The 25,266-nt window shown below is 48.0% G+C and overlaps 1 pseudogene; it reads right to left on the bottom strand.

The window, feature by feature from the left end:
- Window positions 1–1,727: 1,727 nt before the first annotated feature.
- On the bottom strand, window positions 1,728–16,637 carry LOC125092672 (uncharacterized; annotated as a pseudogene).
- Between the last annotated feature and the right edge of the window lie 8,629 nt (window positions 16,638–25,266).

Below are 25,266 nucleotides of genomic sequence, written 5' to 3'. Positions count from 1 at the left end.
TACAGGGTAGGGAGAAGTCTGAGTGAGAATCTGTTACCAAATGCTACCTAATCCCAAAGACATTGCAGGGGGGGCGGGACAACCACAGGAGGATCATCTACCATCTGTATGGCAGTGAGCTTTGGTACGGGTAGCAGCAATTCCTCCTTGCCCCCTATCTTGTCCAGTGGGACCCAGAACTTGGAACCTGTAAAAAGACTGGGCCCTTTTGTTTCTGACTCATTTTGCTCTCTTCATACTTTGGGGCTCACGGGCCTCTAGCACACTTCCCCATCTGATTTTCTCCCATCCCCCAGGGAAAAAAAGAGTCATGCAAACAGGACAAAGCATGATTTGAGGATCATACTGTTTTCTTTTCTGAAATCACAGGTGTCCCAGCTGGAAGGGGAGGGAGGTCACTATTCTGTACTCTAGAGTCATTAACTTGTTTGCAACAACCTGGAAAAGGGGAAAGGTGGGACTTCCTTGCAGGCTCCCTGATGAGAACCACCCTGATTCCAGGTCCTGTGGGATTGAGAATAAGGGTCGTTGTAACAGAAGAGTATTTTCTGGGGAAAGACCCATGGCCTCATGGCCCTGTCCTCGGAAACTACACCGCTGCCTTTAGGTGGTGCATGTTTGGGTGCAGGGAGTAGGTGTGCTTTTGAGAAGGACTTATTTCACAGCTACTCCATGCCCTCTACTTCCAATAAGAGGCAGAGTTTCTATTCACATCCCTGATCCTCTCCAGGACCTTTCTTCCTCCATCCAGGAAGGGCCAACTGCAACTTAGTCCATACTGATTAGATCCCCACCTCCACACACTTGTCCACACGTACACACCAAGCAAAGATCCCTGAGGGATTCCCAAAGAGCCCCGTCGGTGTCCAGACACTCTCTGTGTGTATCTACCTAGATCCCCTGGCTAGCCAGTGCAATGGCCTTGATGTGGACAGCACAGAAGGAGAGTCCCCACTTTTCACCAAGGTGGTAAATTAGCCTTTCTTCATGTGAGGTACAGCATCCTTTGTTTCTCTTATACTCAAAATCAGATCCAAACACCTCAGCATGTACAATGTCCTTGGTGGGGAGATTATTGATGGAGAGTCTGTTACCCATGGATACCCGATTCCAAAGACCCTGCAGGAAAGAGCATCTTCTGTTACAGTCCACAGGGTAGTGAGCTTCTTCATGGGTACTAGTTACACTGCCTTGGCACCTGTTTTGTCCAATGGATCCAGGGCATGCAACATCTAGGTACATTCCATATCACTGCCCATGTCCTTGCCCATCACCAAGAGAACAAAAGAGCTGTGCACACAGGACAAGGCATGATTTGATGTCCATAATATTTTCTTTTCTGAAATCGCAGGTGGCCCTGCTGGAAAGGGAGAGTGGTAAGTATGCTATACTCAAGAATCACTCATTGGTTTGGAGCAACCTGGACAATGGGCAAGGTGGGGCTTCATTGCAGGCTCCATCTTGAGAGCCACGCAGAATCCAGATCCAGCGACAAGGAGACTAAAGGTCATGTTCCAGACCATGACCTGAGGCCTCATGACCCTGCCCCCAGAAGCTACTGTGCTGGTCTTAGGTGCTGGGCAGGAGGTGTGTTTACATGGGAACCCAAGTGCTGTGATTCTCAGGGTTGGTGTTTGTGTCAGTTGGGTGAATGGTATGTTCTCGTATGTGTCTGTTCCCTTCCACATGGCGATTAATGGTGTCCACTTTCTCAGGGAATTTTCCCATCACCATGACATCATGAACGTCCATGCATATGAAAACTCTTCAACACCTACAATTTAAATAGGTGTCCTTTTTCTTTTAATATTTTATCTATTTTACAGACAGAGATCACAATTAGGCAGAGAGGCAGGCAGAGAGAGAGGAAAGGAAGCAGACTCCCTGGTGAGCAGAGAGCCTGATGTGAGGCTCAATCCCAGGACCCTGGGACCATGGCCTGAGCTGAAAGCGGAGGCTCAACCCACTGAGCCACCCAGGTGCCCCTTAAATAAGAATTCTTTCCTTGCAAATACACATCAATTCCCCTAGAAAACAGATCCCGTCGCTAACTAGGAAGGGGGAAACTGTGCCCCAAAGACACAAGTGTGTCTTTTCCAATCCCTTTTACTAGGTCAGTGTACATGGGTCTCATGTCATGGTACGTCACGGGCATGAGTGGTCACAGTACCTCTCTTTTGCCACTTCACTCACACACACGTCTCTGCATCAGAGGCCTGCAATGCATCTTTCCAACCTCATTGGAAGCACTGAGTGCTGGGACAGACTCCTTCCTTCTGCAGGCGGCTTCTGGGACAGCCTCATGTAACAGCCCATTAAGGGAGGACCCTGACAAAGGAGCAGTGGCCAGGAATAGATGGGGCCAATTCACTCCATGTTTCTCGATGGATATCTACCATCTTCCTGCAGATACTGTGTCTAAGAATTAAACTGACCTTGTCCCATGGGAAATCACACACCCACCACTGGTCCTAGCTGGGGGTCTCTGAGGTAGGCCCAAAAGGTGTCCTATCAAAGGAGAAATGAGGTCGTCTTCAGGAACTAAGCATCACTGTGGGGACCTGGGCACCCTCCATGCAGGAACGAGAGGTGCTCTGTGCGTTGCATAGTGGTGAAAGAGAACCTCACACCTCAACACGTGTGACAGGACAATCACCACACATTTCGCTGGCCATCTGTCCATGCAAGAGGGGCTTGTTTTATTCAGAAGGTTTGGGCCAATAGACAAGTCAAAGGAGTTCAGTGCCTGGGAATAGAAACAGCCAAATCAGGGTTTCAGGGTTGTTTGGCAGCAAACAAGACTTTCTCTTGTGAGAAACACGTATTTGAACAGAATCTGATTTTCCAACATCTCTTTTCCTCACTCACATGTGCAGGATCCACGGGAATACCTTTCACTACTCTCTGAGGACACTCTACAAGTTCTTCCAGGGTTGCTGCACCACTCTGTATTCTACTAGCTGCATACAAAGTTTCAAATTTTCTGCATCCTTCCAACATGGGTTTTAGGCTTGAATTCCTGGTTTGGGTCCTCGCTATCCTAACAGACAATGCCACAGCTCAGCGTCCTTTGGATTTGCATTGTCCTAACGATGCCTTATATTGAGCATCTTTTCATAAGTTTCTCCAATCTGTGGGCTGCCTTTTCATTCTGTTAGCTATTTTAGAAGAGGATGCTTCTTCTAGGCTGTCCTCTTGACAAGCATTGTGATTCCAACAAGAGTGAATTTATTTGGGCATTTCTATTTCAATCCCATGAAGTACCTGCCTATTTGTATGTCAGCACCATCCTGTTGGCTCAGGGGAGTGATCCAAGGTATTGGAAGTTCAGCTTCTAGGGATCCACCACCTACTTGTTCATATTCAGAAACATTTTAACTCCTTGTGTTCTTTGTGGTTCCATATGTACTCTAGCAGTTTCTCTGTTTTGAGAACATCACATTGTGCTTTTGGTCAGTGCTGCACTGAATCTGTTCCCCATTTATTCTAGGAACGGGGGGTTCACCTTAATTGCTTAGGGTCCAACAGCCTCCAACATTGCCTGGTGGGTGTGCGTGAGCCCGGGAACATCTTACATATCAACGGCCCTGTCAGGCCAGCCACTAAGGCTGGAGAAATACGCTAGAAAGCAGGGCTTGTCTCTCACTCCTGGTTGGTTTCTAATGCTGAGCTAACCAGGAAAGAGTTGGTATACAATCCATTTTACAAAGTCATTTATTATCTCAATGAACTATAGGGAAATCATCAAGGAAAAGAAAACATCAATTTGCTCACTCCCACTAGCCACATGTCAAGAGTCTCATAATGACTGGAGTTTTAGATGGTTGCATTGGGAGGGGACAGCGTTCAGGAGCATGTACAACTGACACTGAGGTGACTGCTGCATCATCCTGGTCTCATTAGAAAGGATGAAACTCCAATCCCTGTCTCCTCAAAGCACTCTGGCTCCACCAGCCCCGTGAACATCTGACAGCAGAGCAAAAGGCTCAGACAAATGCTGCATGGCCCATAGACATCTCAATAGAACTGAGATGAATGGGTGAGGCACTCTCTCATAACAGCATTGCTCCTGTTTCAGTTCCTACAGATTTGGGTGTTGACAGTATCAACAACTCCAGCAGTGAGGACGAATTCTCTTCAGGTAGGGAATGGCACAGAGGAAGGGAACAGTAGGACAGGGCTCCTGGGAACAGGGTGTTGCCGCTGGTGCTCTGGAGAAAGAAGAAGGTGGATAAAAAACCACCAAGGAAAGGGATGCATTGACAACAGGCATGATTTGCTCATGTCATAGTTTCTGAATGAAAAGAACAGACATTCTGACCACAGGCCTTTAGGTTAGGCTGGGTTTGTCATCACCACTGGAATCCTTGGAAGGCTATTTTAAGGACCTTTCCCATCAAACCTGCTCTTGCCTCACTTTGCTGCTGCCACATGTCAAAGCTTGTTCTCTTTACTCATGGCCTCTCAGGAATGGTGCACAATAGATTCTGGGTCTTTCTTGGCATGGGCCCAGACCTGGTCATGGTCATTACTTTGTGGACCAACCACCCTCTACTGTGCAAGAGAACCAGGACACTACGTTCTATTGAGAGACAGGATGTGGAAGACAGGTAAACTTTCTCCCTCATAACGCCCACTACCAAATCTTCCTAGTTCTGTCAAAGCTGATGTACCTTCAAGGGGACTCCCAGAGCTGGAGAAGGTAAAGCAAACTTCCCCTGCATTCACTACACAGGCTCCCATGTTCCTTATCTTCTGCCAGCCTTCACACCCCAGCTGAGTCTGACCTGTGGAGGTGTTCCCAAGGGAAGGATGCCCCCATGAAGCTGCCCTAGAGACCCCCGTCATGGGCCAGAGTCCTCCAAGTCTGTGTTAAGGGGCTTCTGGACCTTCTTCACACACTTACTTTTCCACCTGCACCCTGTGGAGATCAAGCGACCATGGCCAGGGAGGACTCAGAGCTGGGGCCCCACCTAACTGAGGGCAGAGCTATCATACCCAGAACAACAGGCCATAGGTCATCATCTCCACTAACTTCCCTTTCTCCTCTCTCACGGCCACCCCAGCATCTTCACTGCTCTCTGACCCGAAGGAGGATTCCACGGAAGATGACGATTCTGACGGAAGGAGCCACATTGCATCTGTAATTCATTTCCACCTCCATCTCTTGGGCTTCCTGTCTCATCTATCCATAAGCACCTCCTCCCTGCTTTGACAATGCCCACCCTGGAGGCCCTAAACTTTGGCAGACACTCAGGCTTTGCATCTGAACTGCTGCATGATATCCGTGGGCAGCCCTCCTCACCCCATTCCTAACATCACCCTGACCCATCACCACTGAGTCTGGGAAACAGTCCTGGACAGCAGAGCAGGGAGTACGGCTGGGAGTTGGCAGGGCACAGGTCAGCCTGCTGGAGGGGCCTCAGGAAAGGAGGCTGGCCTGGGTGTCCCCCCTTGGCTCTCCGCTGCCTGGGAGACTGTGCTCATGCCCTATTCTGCTCTTGCTTTCAGATCTCAAGAAGCTTCCCTTCTGTGGACTTGACAGAAAAAACAAGGGAAGCAGAAGAAGAGAAGGACTTGGGAATGGGGTGAGTTGGGCAGGAAGAGGGGCAGACAAACATGGACACATGCTCTCCCTCATTGCCCTGACTTTGTTGTGGGCACCTCGGGAAACAACACAAAACCCAGGGTGCTGCCCTGGCCTCTGACAACAAAGAGGAGATTAGAGGAAGGTCACAGTCCCCACAGGCACTAGGTAGCCTGAGAACATCCCATGGGGAACCTCCACCTGATCCGTACAACTCCCTGTGATGGTTGGGTGCTGTAGTCCAGGAGCTGCTGATCTTGGAGGGAGGGCACTGGCTGCCTGGAGGTATTGGACCCCAGGCAGCCCATGCACTGTGCTCCTCTGGAAAAGGGCCCCACGCCCCATTGACCCCTCACTCTTCACGACCCAAGCCTTGCCCTCCTACCCTGCAAAACTCAGCAGACAGCTTGCTCCCGAACAACACTAGTCGAGAAGAGACAGTGGTGGGTTGGCCCCATCTCCCATTTCAGACTCCTGAGAAATGAGCAAAAAGACAGGCCCCCAGGCTCATAGGAGCAGCAGAGTTCATCCCTCCCAGCGCTGCATCCTTGTAGGTACAGAGTTTCGGTCCTAGTCTCCGGCTGAGTCATGCATGCTGGCCACTCCTGTAGGACCTGACCAACACCTCCAGTTCTCCAAGCCTCCAAAACGCCTCAGGGGAGGGAGCAGGTCCTCTCATGGCACCATTTCACTATGTGAGTTTGATATTCTAGAGACCCTTCTCAATCTCTAGATATACAGGGAAGACCCATCAGGGAAAGGTCACCCTGCCTGCTTCCACCTCACCCACCACCTGCCCACAGTGTGGGTCCCATGCAAACTCATTTCCCATGGGAGTCGGGAGCACACCTTCTCTGTCATGCCACCTGCAACACTCGTGTGGGCAAAGGCTCCCCCCTACAGAGAAGGGCATGTCAAGGTCTCTTAGAGAGGCTGAAGAAGCGACAGCTCAGCAGGAAGAGGACCTGGCAGTAATGGAAGAAGATGGTCAGGGTAGGGGCCCGAGTGACCCTGGGATGGTAGCCTTCATTCAGCCCCAGGGGGCCCATGGGAAACTTCCCTTTCTTCATGTCACACATGGATCCTACATGAAAACCTTTACCTCAACACCTCGGAAGACACGCCCCACAAAACCCCACAGGCCTCTGGTAAGATCTGCCCCAGGGCACATGCCACTCGCTATCTCATACCACTCCACCTTCTGTCCCCACAGCTGCACCACAGGACAGTCTGCCCACGACCCAAGGCACCAGAGTCTCCAGAGGTGCTCAGACAAAGGGAGCCAGGAGGACCTTGGGGCCCCACTTGTGGCTTTGTTTTGGGTCTGAAGGAAAATTTAGCATGAAATCACAAGGAAACATGCCTGCAGTAAAGGCTCTCTTGCACCTGACCTCCCCAGGCCAAACAAAGAGAACACTTCTTTGCAGCCCACCAGAAGACGGCAATGGATCCCTGAGGATGAGACAAGAGGACCCTCTGAGTCAGCCACCACACCCACAGTTGGCTGCCCGAGCCCTGTTGATGTGTGACACTTGGAGCAGGAGGCAATTATCTGGGCCTACAACAGTCCATTGTCTGGTGAGACAGGGACCCCTGGGACTGGGCGGGACAGCAGTCTTCCGGTCATTTCCCCTGACTGCTGCAGGGGCTGCTCCTCCTCCTGCTGTCCCCTCCAGTCCCCATCAACCATGCAGAGCATGACAGATGCAGGAAAAATCGGGATTTCCAGGGCCCCTTCACCACCATGGAATCAACGCCCCTATTCAGCAGTAAGAAGTTACAGAAGATGAGACCATCCTCCCTCAACAAACTTAATGACAGAAAGGTCTAAACTGTTCAGGGGCACACAAGGAGGGAGGAGAAAGCCAGCTGAGCACCAAGCAGGAGCTGGCATACAACACAGCCCCCACCCCCAACATGTGATATGAGTGACATTCCTCAGGTGCTCTCACTGCCCTAAAATAAGGAAAGGAAAAAACAGATTCTCCACAAATAGAGATCAAAACCCTGCAAGACCAGAGTCTCCCTCAGTTTATAAAAGTCTTTGTGATTCTCAAGGAAGAGGCTTTCTTAACAAGAGGCTAGCTACCATCCAGAGACCCGTAACTCCATTTCCTGAAGCCCTAACATCCCCCTCCCTTCCATCACACTGAGGGAGGCTGAGGCAGAAGGAAATGTCAATAAAACGGAATTTCTATTCAAACCTGCAGTCCCTTCAGAAGGACTTGTGAGAGGAGGAAAGTAACATTCCTCCAGGAAGCTCCCAACTATCTTTCTATTAATGCCTTCCTAGAAGGAAAAACCACCTTCATTTGACAAGAGCAAAGCCTCCTGTATCCTGTGTGTCCTCTGTCCTACTGCAACATTCTTGCAAAACCTCCCTTTTGCCTGACCACCCCCAACCCCATCCTAGATAGAGTCAGCCTCCAATTACGACACCAGCATAGCACAGAAATCTGAATAGTTTTATTTCTGGGCTGAAATGCGCCTCAAGTCAAAACATTGCCTGAGTGTCTGTAAAAGTCACTGGCTTGAACATGACTCACCAATATAGTCTTTGAAACTCAAACATCTAAAATTTAATCAGCAGTTGATATGGGTTTGAGTCTACCATGTAGAAAGATCTATCTGAATTCTGGAAAGTAACACGGCACCCAACTACAAGTGGCATGCAGAGGTTGATGCAGAGACAATTCCTGAAGGAAGGGGCTGTAATTCGTATGTTGAGTCAGGAAGGGAGGAACATGAGTGAGCCATCCTTCCACAGCCCCTCCTGTTTTGGCCAATAGCAGAGGGTTCACCCAGCACAGAAACCCGGCCAATGCTGTGGCACAAGAGTGAGATTTCTCACGTACCTCACCTCATTCCATGTGTATTATGTCCTGGGAAGAGAAACTTTGTATTTACAGACAATGTGGAAGAACCTTCAGCCATGTGTCTCCAGTTCAAATGATATCAGAACTCGTTCATCCTGGATTGCACCACACACATCTCCCCAGTGTGGTAGAGCCCTTTGTTGGGGCTCTCACCTCAGGAGACTCAAGAGAACTCACCCTTTTGAGGTAAGTAGATATGATACGCATGGGGGAAATAATTCTAGGGCAGGGCTCACCTCTGCACACAGAAAAACCACGGGAGAGGCACCTTAGGGATGGAACAAGGGTGGGAGACCCTTCATTCAGAGATCTCTGTTCTTATTCTTCCCCATGACCTCACATGGGTTAGAAGCCATGTGGTGGCATTGCTGTACCAGAGCTCACAGTAACATGAATCCCTTCAAGGCCATGGGCACATTGCCACAGACAGAAACTGGTTGAATCCATCTTCAAGGGGAAAGCATTTAGTCCAGCCACACCCTTAGCCAGCATCTGAGGATCCACACCGATGGGAACCCCGACAAATGTGGTCAACGTGGAAGAGCTGTTAGATACAGATCTCACATTTGGAGACACCAGACAACTCAGACCAGGGAAACCTGTCTGTCATTACTGCCTGTATACAGAGTGCCCACCTTTCTCACCACCACAGAAATCACAAACCCTGTGTCTCCGATCACTGAGGCAGAGCCTTCTGCCAGATGTGGTCCCTTTTTCAACACCAGAGAACTCACATGGCGAGAACCACTAGGGCTGTATCTTAGTGGAAGAAGCTTCAACTGGGGCTCTGGCCTGAACTCCAGGTACCATCTCAGAGAGCAGGTCATCCCTCATACAGGAGCGAAGGTTCAGGGACCTCCTGGGACACCCTGCATCATCGCTGCTGCTGAATGCTGATGAAATCCATGTGGGAATCCCATTCCTCATGGAGCCAACACGTGAAGGACCTGGGAGGATTCGCACAGAAGAAAATCCTCCCGGAGTGATGAGGAAGGGAATGTTCTCAGGTATCCCTTCTTCCTTAGCCAGCAACGACACACTCACACCGAGGAAACACTGATCCCAATGCAACAAGGGGAAATTCTTCCCTGAACACTCACATCAGAAAATCACTGGGCAAATACCTCCCAAGGAATTTCTTAGGGTGAAATTGAGATACAAACTCAGACACTGACAATTTTTCACTGCAAACACATACAAAAGTGTGACGTTCCGAGGGATGCTAAATGCAGTATTTCAGTAACCAATAGCTAGAAATAAAGCAAATCTGCTCCTATCCAACAGTACTTGCATGAAGGCCAGTATCACTGAAAAGGAGGGGTCTCACAACCATGTACACTGTGCCAATTAAGATCAGGGTACTTTTCCTTTACTAGCTCTCACAACTGACACTGGTACTGTTTCTTGGTAGGAAGTTTGACACATATATACACTGCCTGGGATCCATGAGAACATCAATTGAAGGGTTAACTTAGAATCTTAGAACAAAAGGTGATTGACGTATGTTCACAAAAACATTAATCTATCGATGTATGTAGATCGCAAGGATGAATGGCAACAAGAATCAACAAACACATGGTTTGTGATCTACCTATCATGTGTCCTTAATTCTACTAATATTGTCCTCATAATTTGGAAAGGATTTGTAAATTAATTACATGCTTAGAAATATTTCTATTTTCTTTACTTATTTGAGAGTGAGAGAGCTAGAGAGGAAGCAAGAACAGTCCAGGTTGGGTAGCAGAGAAGAGGGAGAGGAAGCAGGCTTCACATTGAGAAGGATGCCCAATGCAAGGCCCGATCTTCCAGGATCTATGGATCCTGACCTCAGCCAAAGGCAGATGCTTAACCAACTGTGCTACCCAGGGACTTGAAAATTAATTTCATTTTTTACAATGGTGCTGTTTTTGAAGAGTTGTGTGTATCAGGACAGAAATTAAACTGTACTGTTCAGATTCAGGCAGTGAGGGCTTCCTCCCCCTCTATGAGAATTTGGTAGCCAACCGCTTTTCTCCACCACCAAGAATAGCTCCTTATCTCTTAGCCTGAGAAGGTGTAAGACCACTGCCGCTATGGAAAGAGTCCCCGATTTAGAAGATTTTTACAGGAGGGGATAATTATGCTCCCTTCCATAAACACAAAGCACATCCTGGAATGCCTGTATGGTTCTTTTATTTAAGGGACAAACTCTTGATTTTGGCTCAGGTCCTGATATCAGGGTTGTCAGATCGAGCCCCTGGCATGTGTCATACTCTGCACCACAAGTGGAGCCTGTGTAAAGGTCTCTCTCTCCCTCCATACCTCCCCTTCCAAACTTGGCTACCAGAAATTCCACAATGCCAGACTAAAGGAGGAGCGTGTAGGACAAGAGGTGACCCAGACGTCAATCACCAGTGGCAACTAGTGACAAGAGACTAAATAAACTTCCTGCTGCTCCCAGAACCAAACAGAAGACTTGCAGAAACACTATTACAACTGCATTTCACATGACCATCTTAGCAATGCTTACTTCTCCTAGAATCTTCATATTAGAAATATGTTCTCATTCATCTATCCTGAATCTTCAGTGATATGGAATTCCTACAGGACATGTGCAAGCACTCTACCTCCTCATGTCTTCTCTACTCTATGTGAGTGACCTTCTTACTGACTCTCTTGATTTCGGCTGAGATGATGATCCCAGGGTTGTGAGATCGAGCGCTGTGTCAAGCTCTGCAAAGCGTGTGGCACCTGCCCATTGTCTCCCTCTCTCTCTTGCACCTCCCCCTCTCAAAAAAATAAAAAACAAAAAACAAAACAAAAAAAGCAAGTCCACTAAGAGATCCATTTGTAAAGAGGCCGATATTCTTTACTCTAGTTTACTGGCCCTAAAAAGAATGTGTTGACAGGAAACACTATTTTGGAGAGAATGTCTATTTATAAGATAACCCTGCAGTAACTCAGGGTTACTGCTATTCTGCTAACAGAAGCAACCTGTAGTTCCGATGTTTTGTTTGGAGCAGGGACTTGCAGAACATTCTCCATATATGCCACTAAGTAACTTTCCCCAAGCAACAAACTCTAGATATTCTGGTTAAGGGTACATATCCAATTTAATCAAAAAGAAGAGGGTATGTTTCCCTCCAGAAGAAAGACAGAAGCCAGCAAAAGAGGCACCCAATTCAAGCCCTGAACCTCAGCCCAGGCGGAAGGTTCAGAACCAGGACAACTTACTGCTGTGATGCACATCCACCAGGGAGACGACAGGGGTCGCACTCCTGTACGTATTGCACTTGAATCTGCACTGAAGAGAAAGAGGCCAGACACACTGGATACTGCCAAGGAGGCCAAGTCACCTGAGCCTCAAAGCACCACCTGTAAAAACAGAGAGGGCATTTAGCTGAGGTCTCAGGACCCATACTCGGGAAGACACAATATCATACAAAACTGAAAGCATGCTCCTCCCTTCCAGCAGAAAGCACAAGCTCAAAGAGGCCAAAACCACAGGATCCCGAAATTTGTGAAAGACTTAGCATTGCTGCTGGCAGACCTTCAAATAATACATGCACGGTAAATTGGCTACCGGGAGTTCCATGATATCTATGCCAGTCCGAAGCAGGAGGATGTGTGCCAGGAGATGGCCCAGAAGTCAATCACCATTTGCAACTAGTGACGGGAGTCTAAATAAAATTCCTGCTGCTCCGAGAACCCGAACAGAAGATTTGCAGAAACCCTATTTCAACTGCATTTTTCATGACTGTCCTAGGGTTGCTTAATTCTCCTTGAATCTTTTTTCACCTTTGACATGCATTCTCATTAATCTACCCCGTAACTTCAATGACACAGAACTCCCATAGGAGATGTTCATATACTCTACCTTCTCAATGTCTTTTCTATTCTACATGAGTGACTCTGTTAGTCTTTCTTTTTTCACAACTCTATTTGGCTGAAATGAGCCTCTGGTCTTTCCTTTCTAAGACATGCCTCTCATGGACCCTGGAAACCAAAAAAAAAGAAATAAAAAGCCAACAACTAATCACCACCTATACCTTGGAGATTGAAGATTGTTTCACTCCTAACCAGCGACTATGCTACTGACCCAAAGGGCAAGCCCTCCAACAACCAGCTTCTAGAGGATTCTGGGACAATTTGGGGTATAGTTCTGAGAGGATTTTCCCAATAAGAAAACACTGACAGCCTCCAAACCTGATAGCAAACTAAATAGATTCAGAGCTTCACGGGACCCATTGCGAGGCACAGAAATGCCTGGCGGTGGTGGCAGCTGGTGCCAGCCCACATGGCTGATGGATTTCAGTTCAACGGATTTGGAATGGTTTCTTAGATGCAAGAAGGCAGCCAGAAGTACACTTGGCTTCTTAGCATCTATTCTAACTGGAATATGCCTGGCAGGCATAGTGACGGGCCATTCCATACAGATTTTGAAACCCTGCTGTACTGGGACATTTCATGAGGAATGTCTAGAGTGAACTTTTAGTAGTGTGTCCAAGCCAAAGCCAAGCACGATACTGCCATCAGACTTGACTGCAATACCTGTCGATTTGGGTTGATTCCTCTTCTCAAGGTCCCCCAGATATCCTGAGGTTCCTATAGCTGCCAACAAGTAACTTTCCCTACTCATCTGGCAAGGCTCCTGGGCACTGTGTCATCGAGGTGTGAAGCCGCTATTGCCAAGTGGCTCCACAAAGCCACCCTTAATTCCTGAAAATTGTCTGGTCATTATCTGAGTCTATACACGTTACTCTCAAATTGGACATTTCACTCAATCCCTTGGTAAAATAACCAATGTTTCCAGTGGTGTCCTGTTACAAGAAAAAGGCACTTGTGCTCAACTTATGCCAATTATCCTAAGTACCTTGGAAGAAAGAATTCTCCCTGAGAGTTTATAAATGATGGAGAGGTCAGGGAGGGAGAGAAGTTAAATGCTCCCATTTGCTCACACAGAAATTTATCATCACATTTCTGTAGATCATGGACACATTCAGATACAGTTTACCTCAATCTGGAAGAAGAAACATTACAGAACCAGCAATGTTTCAAACAAGTCACAAAGGTAGACTTATCTTCCACAAGTCACTCAGTCCTCCCCCTTATTAATTCTTGTTTGGCTTGAATGCAGCTTTTCCATGAGTTCTGCAAATCTGTACCCAGTTGAGTTTGAGGATTTTCATGATCGGACACTAAGACCCCATGAGACACATCACCGTGTACAGTCACAGGCATTGAGTGGTAGAGTAGGGATGAAAGTCCTGTGGACACACGCTTAATGAGATATATTTTCACCAAACATTGAAGGCAAGACATCAGCATGGAAGCAGAGAGGCCACAAGACCTGCATCCCGGTCCCTAGGGCATGGCGTGTCCATGAGTTTCCATATCTCCAAGCCAAACACACTCATGTCTTCTGAGCTAAGGGTTCTGTTTCTAGAATTTTCTCCCAAGGAGAAAACCAGAGGGGTTGTAAAGGATTTGCAGCAGAGTTCATGGTGCTTCCTGGATGATGGTGAAACCCTGCAGCCCACCGCCTTGCCCAAGGCCCACAGAACTGTTCAGTGCCCACTTTGCATCCACCATGGTCAGGCAGGTCTAGCTCTTTCTCCCCCAGTTGCACAGCACACCCTCTCCTGGTGTCCACCAGGCCACTCAGACTCTGTGTTCCAACCTTGATGGATCTCTTTGGAAGAAGGTAACCCGAATAAGGGTGGAAGGAGCAAATATACTCCTTCCCACCGTTTCTCCCTCCTTGCACCCATCCAAGGTTTGTGCAGGGGGAGCAGAGCTGCAGGGACATGCAGATGGGGTTCTTCTTCTCTGGTGCTTCCAAGAATCCCCTAGCCTAAGCCTTAGCGCTTAGCAGGATATTTTGGTTTCTAACACCACCGCCCACCACAGCCATGGGTCAACATTCCACCTGCCAGCCTCCTTAGAAAGAACTCCTGCACCCTAGCTAGCTGCTCTCCATCCAACGCCCAGGTGCTGACCTAGGCATTCAAAAGGAGACTGGATTATGAGACACACACACTGTACCCAGGTGCCTGACTATGCTCCACACCACACCTTCTACTTCAGGGATGTGGTGATGGCAGAATTCCCGCTGTGTGCTTTTTGCCCTGAGACATGCCAACCCTCCAATATGTCACAGAGTACAGAGCTGGGCTACAGCCCCCCTGCGACCTGGCTTTCTGATGCTGCTGCCTGAGCCTGCCCACCTCCCTCCCTGCCTCCAGTCCTTTCCTATGAGCATCTGCCTGGGCCCTGTGACTCTCGCTCTGCTCTGGTGTCCCGGGCCCTGGTTGCAGGCCATCAACAAGCAGTTGAGGAGCCACAAACTCTGGCTTGCTGGCCCTGTGCTCCCCTCCACCCAAACACCATGGTGACCAATGTGGACCCAACTGCCAGATAAGACTGCAGCCCTTCCCGCTCAACCTCAGGGGGCACTTCTGAAGCAAGGCACGTCAGACCCAAATACCTGCTCCCAGCCCCCTCCCCACCAGCCCAACAACCCCTAGGGAGAGATGTATAGGGAAGCCAATGCAATCGACATTCCAGGCATTGCATATCATTCAGCCTCTCATGGTATGCAGGTGGATCAGAGGAGGATTCATCACAACAGCACAAACAACACTTGAGTACTGAGCAAATGTGTTTCTCCCAGAGCAGAAACATTTCAAGATACCCTGCAGTAGGCCTCTTTGTCAGCCTATCTGTGCTCCAGTAAGAGCCCTGCTCTGATATTGATGAGCAAGCCACAGACCAAGAGTACCTCTTCAGGTAAATGGGCCCAAATGTGTCCTGGATCCTTTCATTTGTTGTTTTGATTTTGCTCCAAAGTCCAGGGAGATACCTCTGGGGCATGGATGGGGCTCTCCATTCAAGAGCACAGGAGGTAAATGAGCCATATGTTCCCCTCAACACAACTCCTGGGATAGGCCAGGTCAAGCTACTACCCATGTGCTACCCTGTGACCTCCCCAGGGCCAAAGCACAGCCTGCTCCCTGGATGTGGAGAGAACAGGGATGCAGTCCCTGAACCACACATTCTGAATCCAGAATGGGGGTGGGGTTTCAGTGGCTGCTCTGCATTCCAGATCCCACTCCTCTGTCCTGACATCTACCTAAACTTGAACCCCTGTGGTCCCTCCAAGGTCGGGTGGCATAAAAAGGGCCTAAGTAGTTGGGGTGGCCTTGGGAAGGGAAACCACTGAGGCAGATCCCAGAATGAGGCTGGAGGACATATCAGGGTCTCAATGATACGGGAACCCACAGCAGATTCCTGTGGGAACAGGGAGCCCAGAGTCTGTAGAGGGTGTTCACATCACTGCCTCAACAGCTGTGTCCCTGGCTAATGACTGATTCTGTCTGTGCTCCACAGACAGAACTTTTATAGAACTGGTCCTCACAGCACTTTGTTCCCCAGGATTTGGTGAAGAGCAACCAAGACAATGAACAATAAGCACCTCACCAGTGCTTGGAACAGAAGCAGCATCCATGAAGACACATCTCCCTAGGTTTGCTTGGTAGAAAACATGTTTTGGAACATTGGCTCAGCTGGTCATTTCGTTTTGGACATCAGAGAAAAAGCACCTGGCTTCATGGAGCCTCCCTCCAAGATGGTGACTCAGAGCCACCCTGATCCATCTACACAACTTCCTCTCCAGGGACATTCCTGCCTGTCTGGTAAATATTGGGCTGTGTAGACACACTACCCAGCAAGTTTTTGGCTCCCAATTGGGCCCAGCTGTCCTCCCCATGTCACCAGGACAGTGGACCTGGGCCTCTGGCCTTACCTTGCTTCTCAGTGGTGATGAGAGTGGCCTCTAGGAGCTCTCCCAGCCCTGCCTCATCTTGGTCATCAATCTGAAGTTGTACACTGACTCTGAGGCCAGCTCAGTGGCTGTGAATCGCCTCACCATGGCACTCATCTCCACTGTGGTGAACTGCTGGAGTTGTTGTTGGGCAGGCAGTAGATGATCTGATACCCTGTGGCTGGGACAGGAGGGCCATGCATCAGTCTCATCACCACCTCGGACCCTACATTCCCGCCACCCTGCCACCACCACTCTGCCGTGCTTCTGCCATGTCGTTCCTCCTCTGCCAGCATCTGAGAGAAATGGCACAGCCCCAGTGACAGATGGAGCCTCTGAGTGCTGGGCCCCCATGACTCTCATTCCCTTTCATCCAACCCACCACCAAGATGTGGAAACAGTTTCATCTTTAGCGATTCAATACTTAGATAAAACACCAGTACTCATCATATCAGCAATTTAAAACCTCCCAAAAAACCAACTTCCAGAACCAGATGCATTTCATGGTAAATTCTAACATTCAGGGAAGGATTCGTAGCAGTCCTTTTCCCACTTTCCCAAATACCAGAAGAGAAAGCTTCTAAACTCATTTGCTGATGCCAACATAACTCTAATGGAAAAATAAACGAGGACCCCCCACGTAAAGAGTCTTACAGTCCAATATCCCTGATGACCATAGATGCAAAAATGTTCAACAAAATACTAGCAACTCAAGTTCACCAATATGCTGAGAAGATCATATACTATGATCAAGTGGGATCTTGCAGGAATGCAATGATGGTTTACAGTTGCACATCAGTCAAAGTGATATAGCACATTAACAAAATAAAGAATAAAAATGATGTGACCATCTTGAGATGCAGGGAAGCATTTGACAAACTTTAATATCTACTTGCAATCAAAATTCTCAACAGAGTGTGTAGACCAGGAGTATACCTCAAACTGAAAAAGCCATATATGGGGTGCCTGGGTTGCTCAGTGGGTTAAAGCCTCTGCCTTAAGCTCAGGTCACTATCCCAGGGTCCTGGGATCGAGCCCTGCATCAGGCTCTCTGCTCAGCAGGGAGCCTACTTCCTCCTCTCTCTGCCTCTCTGCCGACTTGTGATCTCTCTCTCTCTTTCAAATAAATAAATAAAATCTTTTTAGAAAAGGCCATATATCACAACCACACAGATTACATCACATCTGATAGTGAAAAGTTTTAGCTGTTTCTATTTCCTCTAAGATCGCCTAAGTTAGGAACATTCCTGATCTTTCCTTGCCACTTTTGCTGAACACAATATTGAAAATCCAAGGAAGAACAATTATGGAAGAAGATAATCAGAAGGCATCAAAACTCTAAAGAAAGAAGTAAAATGGTCACTACTTGCAGATTATATAGAATATAAGGAAAACCTCAAAGAAGCCAGTGAAAAAATGTTCAAACTATGACTAAATTCAGTAAAGGGGCAGGATACAATATCACTACCCCAAAATCTGCTGTGTTTCTATATGCTAATAACAAATCTTCAGAAAATAAATTAGGAAGATCATCCCACCTGAAGTTGCATCAAAAAGAATGAAATACACAGGACTATACTTCACCAAGAGGTAAAATCTTGTATGATGAAAACATAAAGACGGTAAGGAAGGAAACTGAAAGTAACACACATAAACCAAGAGACATAACATATTCATGGGTGAGAAAAATTAATAATAGCAAAATGTCCATACTTCCCTAAACCACCTACAGTTTCATTGCAATTCCTGTCAAAATTCTAAGGACATTTTTCACAGAAAGAGAACAAAGGATCTAAAAATTTGTATGATGCCACAAAAGACTCTGAATACCAGAGCAATCTAGAGAAAGATGTACCACACTAAAGGCAACGTGCTTGCTCATTTCAGACTAATGACAAAGCTAGAGTAATCAAAACAATCTAGTGTTGTCATAACAACAGACACACACATCACCAGAAGACAGGAGAGGGCCCAGAAGTAAACACACACATCCATGGTCCGGGACCTTATGACAAAGGGGCCAAGAATAAACAAGGGGGAAAAACCGTCTCTTTCATCAATGGTGCTGGGAACACTGGAGAGCCACATGCAAAATAACAAAACTGCATCATTCTCTTATACCATACACAAAAATTAACTCAAAATGGGTCAAACAATTGAATATAAGTTCTGGAACTCTAAAACTTGTAGCAGAAAACACAGGGTTTGGAAAGGTCCTTGACCAAAGGTCCTGGTAGTGGAGCTTTTAAGCGGATACTAAAGTAAAAACAAACAAAGAAGCAAAGTGTAGGCCTACACCTAACTGTAAAACATCCAAAAAACGAAGGAAACCATCAACAAAATAAAACGGTAACCTAAGGTAAAACATTTGTAAATTATATATCTGGTAAGGGGTTAATATTCAAAATATAAAGAACTCATGCAACTCAACAACAAAACAAAACAAACAAACAACAACATCAAAAAACACACACAAAAGCACCAAAAACAACAAAATCTTCACAAGTTATCTAGTGTATCAGGAGAAGTTCCAAATAGACATTTTCCTAATGAAGACATACAGATGGTCTACACGAACATGAAAGGATGCTCATCATTAATCATCAGGGAAACGCAAATCAAACCAGAATGAGGCACCACTTCACACCTGTCATAAGGGCCATTATCAAAACCAGAAGAAATAGCAAGTTTTGGTGAAGATGTGGAGTAGAGGAAAACTCTAATGCACCACTACTGGCAGTATAAATGGGTGTGGCCACTATGGAAAACAGTGCAGAAGTTCCTCAAAAAAATGAGAAATAGAGAAACCAAAGGAGCCAGCAATTCCCTTTCTGAGTATTTATCTGAAGGGAATGAAAACACTAACTCACAAAGGTATATTCAACCCTGTGTACACTGCAGGATTATTTACAACAGTGAAAATAAGGAAACAACCTAAATGCCAACAGTGTCTGAATGAATAAAGAAACGGTGGTTGATAAACACAGTGGAACCCTACTCAGCCATAAGAAAGGATGAGATCTCTTGATTTACAACATGGTGGCCCTTGAGGGCTTTATGCTAAGTAAACAGGCCAGATAGAAAGACAAATACTAGAAATCACTTACACGTAGAACCTTAAAACAAACAAATCAAAAACAAAAATGTGAGCTCACAGCCAGGACAGATGGGGGCTGGCAGAAGTTTGGGGTTGGAGGTGGGAGAAATGGGTGAAGGTGTCAAAAGGAACAAGGTATAAAAACAAACCCAAATATAGCTTTTTTTTTTTTCAATTAAGTAATCTGTACCCCCAACATGACTCAAACTCATAACCTGGAGATAAAGAATCACACACTCCACCGACCCATCCAGCCAGGATCCCGGAATTGCCGCATCTTCCGATATTCAATGTATGGAGAAAGGGGAAAATAATTTAATCTATGGTATTTTGAGGGCTAGGTATTTTTTGGTAAATGTACAAATGAAAGAACACATTCTTCAGGGTCACACACAGGGCTGTATCTAGTTCTTTTTTTTTGGGGGGGGGACTGTATCTAGTTCTAATATTTATCAGACACTGAGAAAGTAACTTGCCTATTTAATTATTTATTTGAGAGACAGATAAGGGGGGGACATAAGCAGTCAGAGGGACAGAGAGAGAGGGAGAAGAAGACTCCCCACTGAACAGGGAGTCTGAACTGGGGTTTGATCCCAGGAACCTGGGATTATGTCCTGGGTGAAAGGCAGAAGCTTCAACAACTGAACCAACCCGGTGCCCCTACTTAACCTCTTTTCTGCCTGTTTCCCCACCTTTGAGGATATTATGAATGTTTGCTTTCAGAATAGCTTCTATTTTTAATTTAATAATAGTTTTTAGATTTGAATTAAATAGAGGTCACTTAGAATAATACCTATGAGAGTAATCCCTCAAAAAATGTTTTAAAAAATCTTATTCTGGGGTTATCTGGGTGGCACGGCCAGTTAAGCAGCTGACTCTTGATTTGGGCTCAAATCAAAATCCCAACTACTGGTAGAGAGCCCCACAGCAGGCTCCACACTCAGCAGGGACGTTGCTGGAGGATTCCCTCTCTCCCTCTGACCCTCCCCTCTCTAGCATATGCTTCTGCATGCAATCTCTTTCTGTCGCTACAATAAATAAATATGTCTTAAAAAATCTTATCTTGAACATTTGGTGGTTGCATAATCATTTTCATAATTGGACAGTATCTCCTAGTTTACAAAGCACTTTTATACATACTTTCTTATTGGAGTCAGGATATGGTCCCGGGAGAAGAAATTATTGTGTTTATTTATATAGGAAAATAAAGAAAACCAGACTTAGAGCAGGGCTGTGCTTTGCTCATGCCTGCAGAGCTAACAGATGATCTTCTGATTTTCAGTCCAATGGAAGAGTAAAAGAAAAAATCCAAACACTGTAACAAGAGCAAATGAAGGGCACTACAAACTGATAATGGAATCAATGCAGTAAGATGATAAAACATTTATAAATATTTACCCACACAGCAGTGGAGCAACTAAATATTAGAGCATATATGAACAGACCTAAGAGAAGCAATCAGCACTAATACCATAGGGAACTTTAATACCTCACACTTCTCTCAATGATACACCATCCAGACAGAAGATCACAAAGGAAACATCAGCCTCAGACAACCCATTACTTAGATGGACTTAACAGATACACACAGAACCCTCCATCCAAAAGCAGCACATGGAATGCACTCCTCTCAAGTGAACATAGATCATTCTCCACCATAGGTCATATGTGAGGCCACAAGACAAGTCAATAAACTCCAGAAGCCTAGAATTTTCCCAAATGATGAGTGAAATCAAATCGACCATCTTTTCCAAACACAGTGGTATAGAACTAGAAATCATTTACAAGAAGAAAACCGGGAATTCATAAAAACAGAGACTTAGCAACATGCTACTGAACAACCAATTGGGTTCATGGAAAAACCAAAATAGGAACACAGAAATGCTTTGAGCCAAATGAAAAAAATAATAAAATCAAACAAAAATAATGGAATGCAGTAAAACGGGTTCTAAAATGGGGGACCTGATTAGTTGGTGGTGCGATGTGACTCTTGATCTTGTGGTTTGGAGTTTCAACCCCACGCTGGGCATAGAGCTCACTTTAATTTCTTGAAGATGTCATTTATTTATTTGACACAGAGGGAGAGAGAGTTAGAGACTGAGCACAATGGAAGGAACAGCAGGCAGTAGAAGAGGGAAAAAGTGGTTCCCCGTGCTGACCAGAGAGCTGATTCAGCACTCAATTCCAGGACCCTAAGTTCATGACCTGAGCCAAAGTCCAATGCCTAACAGAATGAGCCACACAGGCACCCCTTAGAGTTAACTTAAAAAAAAGTTTATTCTAAGAAGGAAATTTATAGTGATGCAGGCTTAACTGAAGAAACAAGAAACATCTCAAATAAACAACCTAACTTGATACCTCAAGGAGACAGAAAAAGAACAAATGAAGTCCAAAGTTAGTAGAACAAAGGAAGGAACACATCAGAACCGAAATAAGTGAAATACAGACTAAAAAGACCACAGAAAGATAAAAAAGAACATAAAACAACAACAACAACAACAGATCAACAAAGAGCTGGTTCTTTGAAAAGAACAAAGCTGACAGAGTTTCAGCCAGACTCAAGCTAACAAAAAAGAGTCTCATCATCAGAAATGAAAGAGATGTTCCCTGATACCATAGATATGCAAAGGCTCATAAAAAGTACTATGATCAATTACACCCCAACAAGCTGGAAAATCCAAAAGAAAAGGATACATTCCCGGAAACATATAACTTGCCAAGACTGAATCCTGAAGAAACAGAAATTATGAACAGACCAATGACCAGTAGGGAGATTAAATAAGAAATCAAAAACTTCCAACAAGCAGAAGTCCAGGACCCCATGGTTTCACTGGTGAATTCTATGAATCATCCACAGGAAAAAAAAAAATGAATACCAATCCTTCTCCCACTCTGCCAGAAAAACAAGAGGAAGGAAGGCTCCCCACCTCATTTTATGAGGCCAGCATGGCCCTTATCGAAACCTCCCAAGGTGCCCCAAGAAAATGACAGACTAGTATCTGTGATGAACATAGACATAAAAATCGTCACACAAATCAAACTAATGTGCTGCAGTCACAAAACGAAAGATCAACATCATAGGACCATCTCAACAGATGCAGAAAAAGCATTTGATAGCACTGCTACCAAATCACTGCCCCCCACCTGTGCTTCTGCTTCCTGGCTGGTCCCCACACCCCCTACCATGGCCACCCCACTGTGCCATGCCCCCACTGCCACCCTGCTGCACCCTACACGCCCACCACTGTCCCTTCCATCCCCCATTCCTCAGAGGTCACTGTCACCGGTGCTGCCTGCCACCCTCCACCCTGCTACTCCACAGCAGTGCCCCTTTGTCCCACAATGGCTAACCCTTGCCATAGCTGCCCTGCTGCCCTGCGTGATGCAACTGATGTCCTGCTCTGCCACCCCCAGTGCCCCTACCACTCCTTTGTGCACCCGCAGGACTCTGCCACCCTCCTGCGCCACTCTCCAGTGTTTCTACTGGCCTGGTGCCTGTGATTCCAACAGCAGCACCACTGCTACTGTGGTCACCCTGCTGTTCCTGCCCATCCCCACTGCCCCACCCTGCCCCTAAGCCATGCCATCCCATTGCCAGGCAGTTGCTGCCCCGCTGGTCCCTCTCAACCACATTTGGGCCAATCCCTCCCCACTTCACCTCCATGTCTGCTGCAATCCAACTGCTCTTCCTTAAGTCACTGCCTTCCTCAAGTCACTGCTGTCTCAATGACCCCCACTGCCATTTCTTCACTGCATACTGTCCCCTTGCTGCTGCAGCTGTGCAGAGCCCCTGCCCTGCCCACACAGCTATTAACCTGGTGCTCTTGTCCTGCTGGTCCCACCAAACCCCCCTGAAATGCTACCGCCTGTCGGCCCCCCACCCCAGCTCCAGTGCCTCCAAATTCCCTCCCTATTGACCTGCTGCTGCCGCCCCACTCATCCCAGCCTTCTCCCAATGCTGCTACTTCCTGGGTGCCCTCGCCTTGTGATGCTGCCGCCCGCAGCACACCCCTCATACTGTCCACCTTACCATCACTGCTGTAGCCAAGCTTCTTCCCTGTGCCCCAGGCCACTGCTGACCTTCACTGTCCAGTCCCCACTGGCATGCATTAAGGCCCTACCCCACCCTTCATGCCCTTCCTGGGCAGTTGCTGTGCTGCTGCCTCCCAGTTGCTTCCATTCCACCTTCTCCCCAGTCCACCACCCGCCTGCTACCCCACATGCACCTGTGCAGCCATGCTGTCCCACCCCACCCACCACCATGATCATTACTGTCCTGCTGCCCCACCGCATTGCTGCTACCATCCCTCTGTGCTTTCCCCACACTTCTACCCTGCCAGGTGCCCCATACCCCCACTACCAATCCCCTGCCCCGTCACTGTCATTGCCCCCTTACTGCCACCCTGCTTCTGATCTGCTGCGGCCCTGTGTCCCACTCTTGTCCTATGTCCCGTTGCTGCCCTGTGTCCTGCTGCTGCTGTTCTTCATAGCCCAGCCCTATGCAGCCCTGCCCTGTTGACTTGTATGCCTGCCCCACCTGCCACGCTGCCCCCCTGCTTTTCCAGCCCCCCCTCCCTGCTACTATCACTTAGTGCTACCCCTGCCCCCCACTCTGACGCCTTCCTGAATCGCTACCCCTGTTGCTGTGCTGCTGCCGCCCCACGAGTCGTATTCCACCTTCCCCACTTTGATACCACCAGGCTGCCCTCACAACATGAGCCCCTCCCACCGTGCTGCACCCCCGTCCACAGCGCCCCCACTTACAACCACCATTACCTCTCTGCTGCTACCCTGGGTCCCCGCTGCTACTGCTATCGGTGGTCCCACCCTGTAGACATGCACCAATCTCAGCAAAGCCAGGCCCTTGCTTCGCTGCCTGACCCATCATGCCATGACATTGACATCCCGCTTGTACCCAGCTAGTCCTACCCAGGCCCAAGCTACACTACCGCCTAGCTACTCCCCTCCCCCACTCCGATGCTTCCTGTCTGCCAAGCGTGTGGCTGCCCAGCATGTCCACCACACCCCGCGCTACCAGCTTGCTGCCCCCCAAAAATGCAGCCCTGCCACCCTGCTGTGGCCCCCACATAGGCCCCCTTACTGCCGCGCCACCTCTGTCCTGTGCCCTCGGCTTCTGGCCTCTGCTGGGCTTCGCTGTCCCGCCTTGTAGGCATGCACTATGAGCAGGCCCAGTAAGCCAGCCAAGCTTTTGCTGTGCTGCTGCCTCAGGGCTGGTCCCACACGCCCTACGCTGTCCTGCCGCCTATATTCCACCCTCCCACAGGTGCCACACGGCTGCCGCACTCAGGTGTCATGCAGCTTCCACTTACCACAAGAAGCTCCCCCTCCCTGTACCAGTGCTGCATGGTGACACCCCCACTCCCTCCCCCACTGGCCCAACCCCCTGAGTGTTCTAACCTGTGCCCCCTCCTTGCCCCCATGGAGCTTGGCAGCCTTGCCCACCACACCATGACACTGATGCCCCGCTGATGCCAGGCTGGCCCCTCCCCTCCACCCACCACGACCGAGTAGCTGCTTCCCCCTTCCCCTGCTCCATTGCCTCGCCACGGCCACGCACATTACTGCTTCACACGCCCACCCCCCTGCCCCCCTCACGCTGCCACCCCCTTGCTGCCCCCCACATGTACCCTTGCCACCTTGCTCTACCCCCCAACACGACCCCCTTTACCACTGCTGCCTTGGCTCCACTGTTGCCCTGTGTCCCAGCTTCTGCTGTGCTTCGGTGCCCCACCCCCTTGACCTGCACAAAGGGCCCACCCACCATGCCTGCCCCACTGATGCTGCCCCATCCCCTTGATATATATGATGGACCTGCCCATACCGCCCTCCTAACTACTGTTACCCCGACCCTTTGGCGTGCACAATGTGCCCACACGCCATGGGC

Source organism: Lutra lutra, unplaced genomic scaffold, assembly GCF_902655055.1.
Source record: "Lutra lutra unplaced genomic scaffold, mLutLut1.2, whole genome shotgun sequence".
Taxonomy (NCBI): Eukaryota; Metazoa; Chordata; class Mammalia; order Carnivora; family Mustelidae; genus Lutra; species Lutra lutra.
The sequence above is the reverse complement of the archived record's forward strand: the minus strand, read 5'-3'. Positions and strand labels throughout refer to the sequence as shown.